The 12,065-nt window shown below is 47.8% G+C and overlaps 1 protein-coding gene across 1 annotated transcript in view; it reads left to right on the top strand.

Annotated features, from left to right (window-relative positions):
* Positions 1-12,065, top strand: part of LOC119372487 (glucose dehydrogenase [FAD, quinone]) — a 551,903-nt gene that overhangs the window by 281,796 nt on the left and 258,042 nt on the right. The window lies entirely within an intron of this gene.

Below are 12,065 nucleotides of genomic sequence, written 5' to 3'. Positions count from 1 at the left end.
GGTCTAGGCCATAGAGACCGCAATTCATAACATTGTTTTTGGATGTTGTGACTAAGTAACTGCACCAATTAAAAGCCATATTTGACCAACACTGGAGATTTCTGTCATGGGCTAGGTCGTACTTGATCATCAGCACAAAAGTTGTGTAACGCGAGAAAACTGGACAAGATGAAACACACAACTGAATTTATACTGCCCCAGACTTCAAGCAATCTATTACAATCATTGAATCCGGGAGCATTTTTTGTGTTACACGATTGCCGATATGGCATCGCTAGCAAAGCATAGATTTATGCTAGTTGGCACTGCGCAGAAAAGGCAGCTCTGACGTTGTAAATGATTGCCATCATTAAGATTTTGTGAGACCTCACACACGTAGAGAATGACTTGAAGTTCCCCACATGACATTGTGATAGCCCTTTTATTGAGCTTGGAGTGCGCACTGTGGTAACTGAGAGCGTGCTTCTTAGTTAGGGCTTCGTGTTTTTGGTTTTATTCGAAAAAATTTGATAAACATGCGCCGGTAAAACTTTTGACACTTCGCATTTATCCGATAAACTCCGATTTCAAGGACCAATATGACCTGATTTCGTTCTTTATCGAAAGGGCAAGTTCTAAGCGCTTAATGATACATCTTCTGGTTTGACCGATTTAAAGTTTACCGCGGGTAGCTGTATTAGGCGACGTAGCTCTATTGTGCTCAGACTCAGCTTCCTACACGCAAAAGCTTCACAAGGACTTGCAACACTCCAACCCCGAATTCAAGGCGCTTCACTTCAAAGATCCGTGTCACCTACTCAACAACGCTCTGGAGGATGGAATCAGGACGAGCTCGTTTAACGTAGTTCACGATTTTTTCGTGCACTTTCCTGCCCTGTTGAAATCGTCGCGGGAGCTGCGCCGTAAGTTGGGTCTTGTGTGCTTGGCCATGGGGATGTGCATGAAGTCGCTGAAAATCGTATGTCCGTCGAGGTGTGTTAAATATTATGCTTGTCAAGAGGAGAGTGCAGGAAGATGTGACAAGCGAACGTGGACCCGAGCGCGGGCCCGCATTCCATATTTAGTTTTGTAGCGTTAGCTACACTTGCCTAGCCGGAGCTGATTTCGCGTGGATCCTCATGAGCCGTGCTGCTTATGCGCGAGGATCAGTGATGTCACACAGCTGGCTCACCGGAGCCGGCATCTCAAGCGCTCTCCGCCACCGCCGCGCGCGGCTCGCCGCTGCTGGTCTGCGCATTCGAGAGGAATGACGTCCTAGCCATGGCAGACACACTGGCGCTGGCGCGCGCGCAGCTATTCGCCTTCGCTTTGCAGTCGCCGTCTGACACTGTGCTGGAGCCGCTTGATAGCGCCTCTGACTGGCGTCTGCAGGTGGGTAACGCCATGGAGAAGGATAGCGCTAACGCTGCTCAACGGCGCAGAAGAGCCGAAAAGCTTATCTCATCGGATCCCGAAGCAGTTGCCTGGCAATTAGTGGTTCAGCATGCGAAGAATGAACGACGCTGGGTCGTCGCGTTGATCAACCTGTGGCCCTGTACGTCCACCAACCCAACTTTCCCACAGCCTCAAGAAGGTTGCTAATAGATATGGTGTGCCTATAGTCTTCTCGGCCCCACGCAAATTGGCCGGACTGTGTCCGCGAACAGCCGTGTTGATAGAAAGCTCGGTTGCCAGAATAAGCACACCAGACCTTATGTGGAATGCACGACGGGCGTTGATATGAGATACCGCTGTTGTTTGGGAAGACGTACGTGGGCCAAACTGGGCGATGTGTCAACGACCGAGCACGGGAGCATGAATTATCCTTAAAGAATAAAGGAAACGCGCACATACCTGCGCATTGTGTCGCCTGCAATTGTGAGCCTCCGCTTCGTGAGATCCAGATAATAGGCAGGAGCAGTGACACATTAGCGCGAGAGTTATTGGAGGCGTTTCACATTAAGAAGAGAGGCACGAGTTGTATCAGTGATACGTCTGTTTGTCTTTTTTCAAAATGAGATGCAACTATTTGTTATGAAAGCCTGCTTTTTTTTGCTTTACTGACGCACGCATGCGCAAATGGTTATATGTTGTTGGCTTCACCTTTCGAATAAGGAATTGAAGTTTAGCGCCCGACATTTCTGTTTCCTCTTACTTTTTTCCTGTGCTTTCTTTCCCATTTTGCGCTAAAATGTACCCCATACAGGTTGAACTTCCTTGGCGCAGCAATTATTCCGAGCTTAAAGACAACTGGGTCGTCGCTTTGAAGAGGCTGGAGTCTCTACAGAGAAAGCTCTGTCGGAACCAGAGTTTCACAAAGAATATGACACTGCGATAAGGAGCTGCTATAACAATGGCTTTGCTGAGAAAATCACAAGGAGCTGTACGAGCGGGCATGTCACGTACTACATGCCACACCGAGCGGTAGTGAGACATGGCGGAATTACAACAAAAGTATGGGGGGGTGTTCGACGCCTCATCTAGCGCTTCGGGCTCTCCTTCTCTCAAAGGTGTCTTGTGGACAGGGCTTGAATTTGAATTCCAACATACTTGCCTTACTACTGAAGTTTCGCAGTCTCATGATTGGAATTTCCGCCGACATCGAAAAAGCGTTTCCTCAAGTGTCACCGGCTGAACACGGCCGAGACGCGTCTCGCTACTTTTGGTTTGAGGAAGGGCTTACTAACCTTGAAGAGCTGCGCATGACAAGGGTTCCTTTCGGTGCCTGCAGCAGTCTTTTTCTCCTTGCGGCAACTCTGCGACACCACTTTCTACTAGTGGAAGACAAATACCCTTCGACTGCCAAACTATTGAAGGATCATTTTATGTAGATGATTTGGTCATCGGAGCCCAGAGCAAAGACGAAGCACAGCAAGACGTTAACGATTGCTTCAGTATTTTGGAAGAAGCGGGGATGCATCTATACAAACTGGACGACAAATAATGGACTTTATGAGAGCAGCATTTCGGGCTAGTTGGTGATCCATGACGTCAAAGAATTGCGCGACGAAAACACAGCGCAAACTTTCAACTGGGTTTATTGTGCCACTGGATCTGCTTATATATGCCGCAGTATACATCACGCATGCGCGCAAATGGACGCGACGCGAAGAAGACCGCCCATGCATAAAAAAACGAGCAGGCCTGTTTGGGTGACCCAGCAAGCCCGCGAGGCGGCGGAGAGGCAAGACCTCGACGTCCCCACGTGGGAGACCTAGGCCATGCCAAGCAAATTGCTGGTCTCAATAAAAGTTTATTCCTCCTCCTCCCCCGCATGAGAGCCTACTGTCCTGTATCGAGCATTGCATTGATGAGTACGGCGCTGTCTCCTTCCAAGGCAAGGCAGCAATCTCATGCAGTAATTTTACAGCGAAAGCTGTTATGAGATCATTTCACCGGCCGTTTTTGGTGCCGTAGTTGTCCGCCGCCGCCGCCGCCGCCGCCGCCGCCGCCGCCGCCGCCGCCGCCGCCGCCGCCGGTGTCCGTAACCAGTATCGCTCGAAATAAGAAAAAAAACTAAATAAGAAAAAAATTCCAGGATGGAACGAGGTTCGAACCTGGGCCCTCTGCGTGGGAGCCCAGTATTCAACCTCTGAGCCATGCCGGTGCTTGAAACTGCCTTGCAAAAAGGTCCTATACAGGCTTCATGTCGGGAACGAACCACATTAGCATATGCAATATAGCGTGGTAAAAGAGTAGAATAAGCACCAAGCGTCGCACAACGCGAATTCTGTAACCAGGCGTCACACAATGCGAATTGCGCAACGAGTAGGTTGTTGAATGCTTCCAACCCATTACAAAGAGCTCTGCCATAATTCTTCATCGTCATCACGCACAGCATCAACAAAGTGCGCATAATGCCTTACATGCGTTTAGCAGGTACCACGGCTGTCTGTAGAATGACGAAAAATGGCACAGTGCCTACTGCCCTACTTCTCAAAAATTACAATGATTTATAGCGTAGTGGGTTCCTCGCAAGTGCACTTCTGTTGGTTGCCAAGGAAGCCGATAAGGCTCCCATGATCCATTTCCTCAGGGTCTCAATAAAGTCAATTCTCTCTCTCTCTCGCTCTACGTTTCTCCAGTTAACGTATGTTATAAAGCGTGGTGGGACAGTTAAATAACGACCGGGCGTCACACAATATGCATTACGTAACTAGTGGGTCGTTTAGAGCTTCCAACCCATTACAAAGGGCGCAACCATAATTATTCATCGTCATCAACCGCCGCATCAACAAACTGCACATAATCGCTTACATATGGTACCTCGCTTCTCCGCAGAACAACGAATAATGTCGTGCTGGGTGCTTCCCAACTTCCCAAAAATTACGCTTCGTGGCGTAGTGGGTACGTTGCTAATGTACCTGTATTAGTAGCCACAGGAGAGTTTATAACGGGCTCTAGAAATGCCGCTCTTCCAGCTTTCGCTGTGACTGTGCTGCGCTTTCCGCGCAGGCCTGGCGTTTTTTTAACCCTTTTACAGTTTTATCTTAATTCCACTTTTATCACCTGGGATCGCCAATATTTTTGCAGAAGTGTGGTTTTGTATTGGCTCTTGCATTGCTCCCATTCTTAGTGACTTGTTTTATGCCTTTAGGTCACGACATTTTACTTCAAACGCAAGGCATCGCGGTTTTTAAAATTTTTAGATACGTTGACGACTTCCTCATTTTTATTGACTGTCCTTCCGATCATTTTGTTTTAGAAGCGACGAAGGCGTTAGGCACGATTCAAAAGTGCCTAGTCCCGCTTCAAGTCACGCACGAGCTGCCAGTGGAAGGATCTATTCGCTTCCTTGATCTCAGCCTAACCTTTCATGACAGCCACACGTGTTGGTCGTACGAGCCGCGAGCCAACAAACCACTTTTGCCAAACATGTCCGCGCACTCAAAGCTCGTCAAACGAGCCATAGTCAATTTGTGCTTCACGAACGCCCTCAAAACGTCTTGCTGCCACGTAGTCGGCGCCAGTTTTGAGCAGCTAATTGAACGTTTGTCAGCGGCAGGATATCCCAAACACGTGCTGGTGTCTGTCGCGGAACGGATTTTGAGAGGAACGCGACCGGCCGCTGATGCTCCGTCCGGCAGACGTCCCAAAGTAGGCGTTGTGCCCTACATGCATGGGATTTCTCACAACTTGAAGAAGATTGCCCAGAAGGCAAACGTGAATCTGGTATTCTCGGCTCCCAACAAGCTCGGGAAGCTATGCAGGATCACGGATCCAAATGCCGTCCCGCCAGAGAATGGCGCTAAGCGGCACCGGAACAAGTTCGTTCAGTGTACCGAATAGAGCACTGCACGTTTTCGCCCGGGCCCGGCCCGGCCCGAAAACGCCATGCTCCGGCCCGCCCGAGCCCGGCCCGGTGTTCCTAAATGTGGCCCGTACCCGGCCCGGGCCCGAAAGATTTGGGCCCGGCCCGGTCCGGCCCGGCCCGTTTAGGACACGCTTCACCGGCAACGGGAAAAGCTCTTCGACGGCGCGCGTTATTAAGCCCGCCGCCGTGCGCTCTTTTCCCTCGTTCCTGTTTGCTGTTTTCGTGCTTTCCTTACATCTACGATGACGTTCAGCAGAATCGAGTGAGTATACGTGTGGGAGCCAGGCCCGTAGCCAGGGGGGGGGGGCAACCACCCCCTGGCTAAAATAATAAAAATAAATAATAAAAATAAGTGTTTTTCTCAAATAGTCACGGTTTTCAGTAAGTGCCTCCCCCCTCCCACCCGAAAAAAATTTCTGGCTACGGGCCTGGTGGGAGCTATGTGCGGCAATCGCCGTCCGCGCGCGTTGGTGTCGTTCGGGCGTTCGTACTCGCATGTGTTTGAGTATTTAAGGATGGGTTACGTTTGTAAAACGCGCGGTCAGAAACTGCTCACGGCGTGCCCCTGACTGCCAGAGGATGAGCTCGGTTGTTGGAATATGCCGGTGGCTTATTCTGAAAGCAGATTTTTAAGCGATTTCTCAGAGGGAAGTGCTTTCATTCGTGCATAGCAAGTGCCTAAGCGAAACGAGGTCTGCAGAAGAATTGATGCCTGGGCAAGTTGTAATTGGTTATGCATGTTAGAAACGGGCGGCGCAAAAACAAGGCGCTCTGTGGTGTGTAGTCTTTCCTTTGTCCCTTGTTTTTGCGCCGCCCGTTTCGAACATGCAGAAACGAGGTCCCCGCCATCTTTTACGTAAACATTTGTTTTCATTGCGAAGTTATTTAAAACGAAACACTCGTGTGAGACATGTGTACAGTAACGGTGTGTTGAATAAAGAGTGGTTTAAATAAATCTAGTCAGTCTGTGTGTGTTGGTTATTCCCAGAATCCCGGATCGCTTCTCTAGCGTCATCACTCCAGTTATGAACCACACTCGGGGAAACGAGTGTTGCTATGGTCTGGCGCCTCTCACTAGTAATGGAAAAATCAACAACGGCGTTCGCCCTGCGATAATTAAGAGTCGCTCCGCATCTTCCACTTAAACTGCACGAAAAACAGCTCCTGAGATATTAATGATTCACAAGTCGCGTTGACCAGTCTACGGAGTCACGCAGGTGGATAACAGGCGCGGCAGGCATGCGAGCGTAGCTGCATGCTCGAAATGTTTCCCTAGATACAAACGCGCACATCTCATATACACTAATCTAAGCAGTTTACCGTTGCTTTCCTTACACGGTACCCAAGAACGTCTTTCACTCACTATAATGGTGGAAACTTATATTAGCCGTTCCTTTAAATTACGTGTAGATTACTCGATGGAGCAAAATTGTAGACGTCTTGTACTGTGCAATTCCTGTTCGTGCCAATGCACTCCAGGTGGTTTAAATTACCCGGAGCCCTCAACGACGGCGTCTCATATAGCCTGGTTCTCTTCGGGAAGTTAAACCCCACAAAACAACAAAAACAAAGCCAAACAACGTACACACGCAGTTATACAGATACGTATGAGAACCGGGCCTAATACGGGCCTGGCTCAGGCCCGAGCCCGACCCGAGCCCGAACATCACAGGCCCGAGCCCGGCCCGGACCCGATCCAACAATTCCTTACCCGGCCCGGCCCGGCCCGCGGGCCGGGTCGGGCCCGGGCTTTCGGGCCGGCCCGGGCCCGTGCAGTGCTCTAGTACCGAACGTGTGGTGTACTGCCTCCTTCTTTCGTGTGGGAGGAAGTACATTGGGCAAACCCGGCGATGCCTCAATGACCGGCTACGTGAACTCCACACCAATATAAAAAATGGCACCGGTGGTTTTTTGGCGATCCACTGTCGAGATTGGAGCTGTATTCCTTCCTTTCCTCTGTGTACGGTTGTTCCACGCGGCAGAACGCAGCTAATTCGCGAAGTGACAGAGGCAGAGGCGATTATCAAATTAGGTGAGTTCTGCATTAGCTCACCATCACTGGCCCTCACCGATAAGGAGCTTGTGTTCCAAAGTTCTTCTTACGCGTAACTGTTTATTTCACTCGTTTTTTTATGCATGCGCGGTCTTCTTCGCGTCGCGTCCATTCGCGCTCATGCGTGATGTATACTGTGGCATATATAAGCAGATCAAGTGGCACAATAAACTCAGTTGAAAGTTTGCGCCGTGTTTGTACCTGTCTTCTGTCCGTGTTTTCGTCGCGCAATTTCTTTGACGTCACATAATGGACATTTTAGAATAACAGAGAGCTGAACTAGTTGGTAAGTATTCATTCTAAAAAGAGAGGGCGTGCAAGCATGGACACAAGAAAGAAGTCGGGACACCACAAACGCCGACTAACAACTGAAGAGACGCACAACGGCTGAAAAGAAAGAAGGCACGAAAACTTATCTGCGCATGCCCATGCAACAGGCGAACCTATCAATCCGGCATGCGTGGCGGTTTACGTGGAAGATAACTGTTAAGGCATTTGATTTCATCTTTATGCAAGTTAATCGACGGTTGGCTCACGCATGCGCTACCACTATTCTCGATATGCCATGCCTCAATCATCAGGCGCGTTTCTTCATTTCTATGACGGTACAACACTGCGCATTCATCGAATTTTGGCGTGCACTTACAATCTCGACAATGTAAAAATAGATTAGAAGGTGAGCCTCCTGTTAGCGATCTCTTATGTTCCAACAATCTCTGGTTAATGCATCGGCCCGTTTGTCCTACGTAGAAGCGGCCGCAGCTGAAAGGGATCTTATACACCACACCCGTACGGCAATCAGTGAATTTGTTGGTGTGTTTTACGAAACAAATATCGGTCGGCTTCTTGTCTTTTACTCGCTCATTCTTATTGTAGGGTATGTGCGCAAAGCTCGGACGAACACAGGAAAAAACGATGTAGACAAAAGGAGCGCAAACTATCAACTGATTTATTCTTTCTTGAAATAGCTTATATAAGCTTCTTCAAACGTCACAAGAAAAGTGGATAAGGAGAGAAAGCAAACAAATCATGCCCACCTCATGTCAAGCAAAACCTGCGCAAGAAATTGCCTTCTGCCTTATATAGGTTAACCGAAGTATCGCTTACGCAATCATCTCCCTTCTCTTTAATGATAAAAGCTTCCAACAGTTCCCGCCCCAATCTGTTCCTACTCTTTCCTAAAATCTTTATCTTTTTAAGCAAAGGCTCGCATCCTAAGCATGTGCCGCAATGAGCGGGCAGGTGCGCTCCTTCTTTATTTCGAACCGACAAGGCATGCTCCTTGGCACGCTTATTTATGCAACGCCCCGTTTGTCCCACGTAGGACTTTCCACATTTGAGGGGTATTTCATACACCACTTTCGTGGCACATTTGACAAAGCTTTCAGCATGATTGATTCCGCAACCATTGCGTAGGGATTCCTTTCCGCCAATCCATGAACATTAATTATCCGGCAAGCTTTTTGGGTGCTGAAAACACCATAGCGACGCCATGCCGATCTTCCACTTTTTTCATGTTATGGCCGACGTTGTGCATATACGGCACAACAATGCGCTTCTTTTTCGGTGGGCACTCGGTGCTGCCACCACGTCTTCTATCATTTTGATCTTCTTAAGAAGATTGTCAGCCACTGCTGTGATTACATCACAAGGGAACCCGGCCGCTAGAAGCCTGCCAACTTGATTATTGAAACTTTCATGCATGGTATGCGGACACGATTTAGTTAGAGCGGAATGAAGGCACGAACTTGCAATCGCCCTCTTTACAATCTTTGATTGCGCAAAATCAAATGGCATAAGCGGTTTCTGCGCTTCTGCGGCGAAGTTCAGTTACGAGCCTTCCGTGCCTGCGCAAGACCTGCTGGCGATTAACCGCAGTATCTCAAGCCAGGTCGACCAAGAGGGGCGTGAAAGATGCCTTCTAGAAGGCGTGGAATCCCTTAACAAAGCCGTGAACCCAAAGCCCACAAAGAAAGCCAAGGATCCAACTGAAAGTGTCGTTACTTTCTTCAAGCAGAACAGTCTGCGGTTGATCCAGGCTGACAAGAATGGAAGCTTTGTAGTGTTAAGAGAGGATGATTTTAACAAGAGAGCCGATGAAGCCATCGCCAAGAATTTTGTGCGTGTAGGCCCGGCGCAACGAGGGTGAAAGGCAGGGCAGCTGCATTGTGCAAAGACCTAGAACTTAGTGAGCTTGCAACTTCAATCACAGGGTGTACAAAGAAAGATCTCACCGTTTTCTTTACTGCAAAGACCCACAAGGACTCGGTTCCATTTAGAACGATTGTCAGCGAGAAGGGGTCCTGGCAGTGCCTAATTAGCCAGTTTCTGCAGAAGCATTTGAGTGCCCTGCATGTTGATGACCCATTTGCTACAAAGAACTCCAGTGAACTAGTTGGTTTTCTGAATTCCAATGTACATGCAGTATATGCCTTTTCCATAGATGTGGAGGACTTGTTTTATTCGGTGCCTCATGGTGAACTTTTTGCGGCTGTCAGAAACTGCATTGAAACTAATGGTGTCATTGGATTTCAGAACACTGCTCGAGTGTCAGTAGACAGTTTCATGTCCTTGCTAGAGTTTCACTTAAAATCCACTTTTATTTCTTTTAATGATGATTTCTATATCCAACGCAAAGGAATTTGTTTAGGATCTTGTGTTGCCCCGGTCCTTTGTGACATATTTTTAGCTGCGATTGACCGCTCATTAGGGCTTGCATTTTCAAATGAATGGCTACTTAGCACCTTTAGATACGTCGACGATTTTTTGATACTTTTATCACGACAGAGCGCCCGGACTTACACGGATTCAGTCAGCAGTATTCTAAACTTTTTCAGGCTTCATGGGAAAGGTTTGAAATTTACACACGAGATCCCTTCCGATGGTTCATTACAGTTTTTAGATGTTACTTTGCAAATCGGAAGACGCCATATTTGCTGGAAATATGCACCGCGAGCGCGGAAGCCGCTTATGCTATTTGATTCTGCGCAATCAAAGATTGTAAAGAGGGCGATTGCAAGTTCGTGCCTTCATTCCGCCCCAACTAAATAGTGTCTGCATACCATGCATGAAAGTTTCAATAATCAAGTTGGCAGGCTTCTAGCGGCCGGGTTCCCTTCTGAGGTAATCACAGCAGTGGCTGACAATCTTCTTAAGAAGATCAAAAATGATGGAAGACGTGGTCGCAGCACTGAGTGCCCACCGAAAAAGAAGTGCATTGCCGTGCCGTATATGCACAAGGTCAACCATAACATGAAAAAAGTGGCAAATCGGCATGGCGTCGCTATGGTGTTTTCCGCACCCAAAAAGCTTGCCGGATTATGTTCAAGGATTGCCGGAAAGGAATCCCTGCGCAATGGTTGCGAAATCAAGCATGCTGAAAGCTTTGTCAAATGTGCCACGAAAGTGGTGTATGAAATACCCCTCAAATGTGGAAAGTCCTACGTGGGACAAATGGGGCGCTGCATAAATGAGCGCGCCAAGGAGCATGCCTTGTCGGTTCGAAATAAAGAAGGAGCGCACCTGCGCGCTCATTGCGGCACATGCTTAGGATGCGAGCCTTTGCTTAAAAAGATAAAGATTTTAGGAAAGAGTAGGAACAGATTGGGGCGGGAACTGTTGGAAGCTTTTATCATTAAAGAGAAGGGAGATGATTGCGTAAGCGATACTTCGGTTAACCTATATAAGGCAGAAGGCAATTTCTTGCGCAGGTTTTGCTTGACATGAGGTGGGCATGATTTGTTTGCTTTCTCTCCTTATCCACTTTTCTTGTGACGTTTGAAGAAGCTTATATAAGCTATTTCAAGAAAGAATAAATCAGTTGATAGTTTGCGTTCCTTCTGTCTACATCGTTTTTTCCTGTGTTTGTCCGAGCTTTGCGTACATACCCTACAATAAGTCATGCACCAACTCGCCCAACAAGAAGTTCTTCTAAGATCGCTCATTCTTCCTGTGCACAGCGGCACAAATCTTACCTAGCTTACTGGCAGCCGTGAAAACAACATTAACGCCGTATCTACTGCCTACTTTCTTTAGCCTGTGAGATACGCAATGAATGTACGGTATACCTACGACACGTTTCTTCTTATCGCTTTCTGCAACCATGCTCAGACTTAACACAATACACTTCTTTAAACGTTCAGCGACCGTGGCCAATGCATCACGAGGATACCCTACATCTAAAAGACGCGTAACCTGTGCGTTAAAGCTATCACTCAATTTGTGCTCACACGACTTGGTGAGGGCTGATTTAAGGCAAGACATGGCGATGCCGTTTTTTACAACCTTCCAGTGCTTCGACGAAAAATTTAACAGCGGTTTCGAAGATCTAGGAGAATACTGCCAGCACACGTGGTTCTTCTGAAACGTTAAGGAAATGTCTAGAAATTGTATTCCATTATTCTGAGGCACCTCTTTAGTAAAGCTCAGCCCACCTCCATTTAATTCAAATTTTTCGCTCACGGAAGTTACCACCTTTTCAAAATCCTCACCACTACAAAAGATCAAGTAATCGTCCACATAACGAAAAACCTTAATAACCGAATTACCTAAGGCGCCTTCCAAAAGATTGTCAATGTTGCTAAGGTATAAATCACTAAGAACCGGAGCAACCTTAGAACCAATACATATCCCTGATTTCTGCACATAAACGCCTTCCTTCCAACCTACAAGCGTCGACTTTAAATACATGGAAAGGATTTCTAGAAATGCCCCGGTAGA

Source organism: Rhipicephalus sanguineus, chromosome 10, assembly GCF_013339695.2.
Source record: "Rhipicephalus sanguineus isolate Rsan-2018 chromosome 10, BIME_Rsan_1.4, whole genome shotgun sequence".
NCBI lineage: Eukaryota > Metazoa > Arthropoda > Arachnida > Ixodida > Ixodidae > Rhipicephalus > Rhipicephalus sanguineus.
The sequence above is the reverse complement of the archived record's forward strand: the minus strand, read 5'-3'. Positions and strand labels throughout refer to the sequence as shown.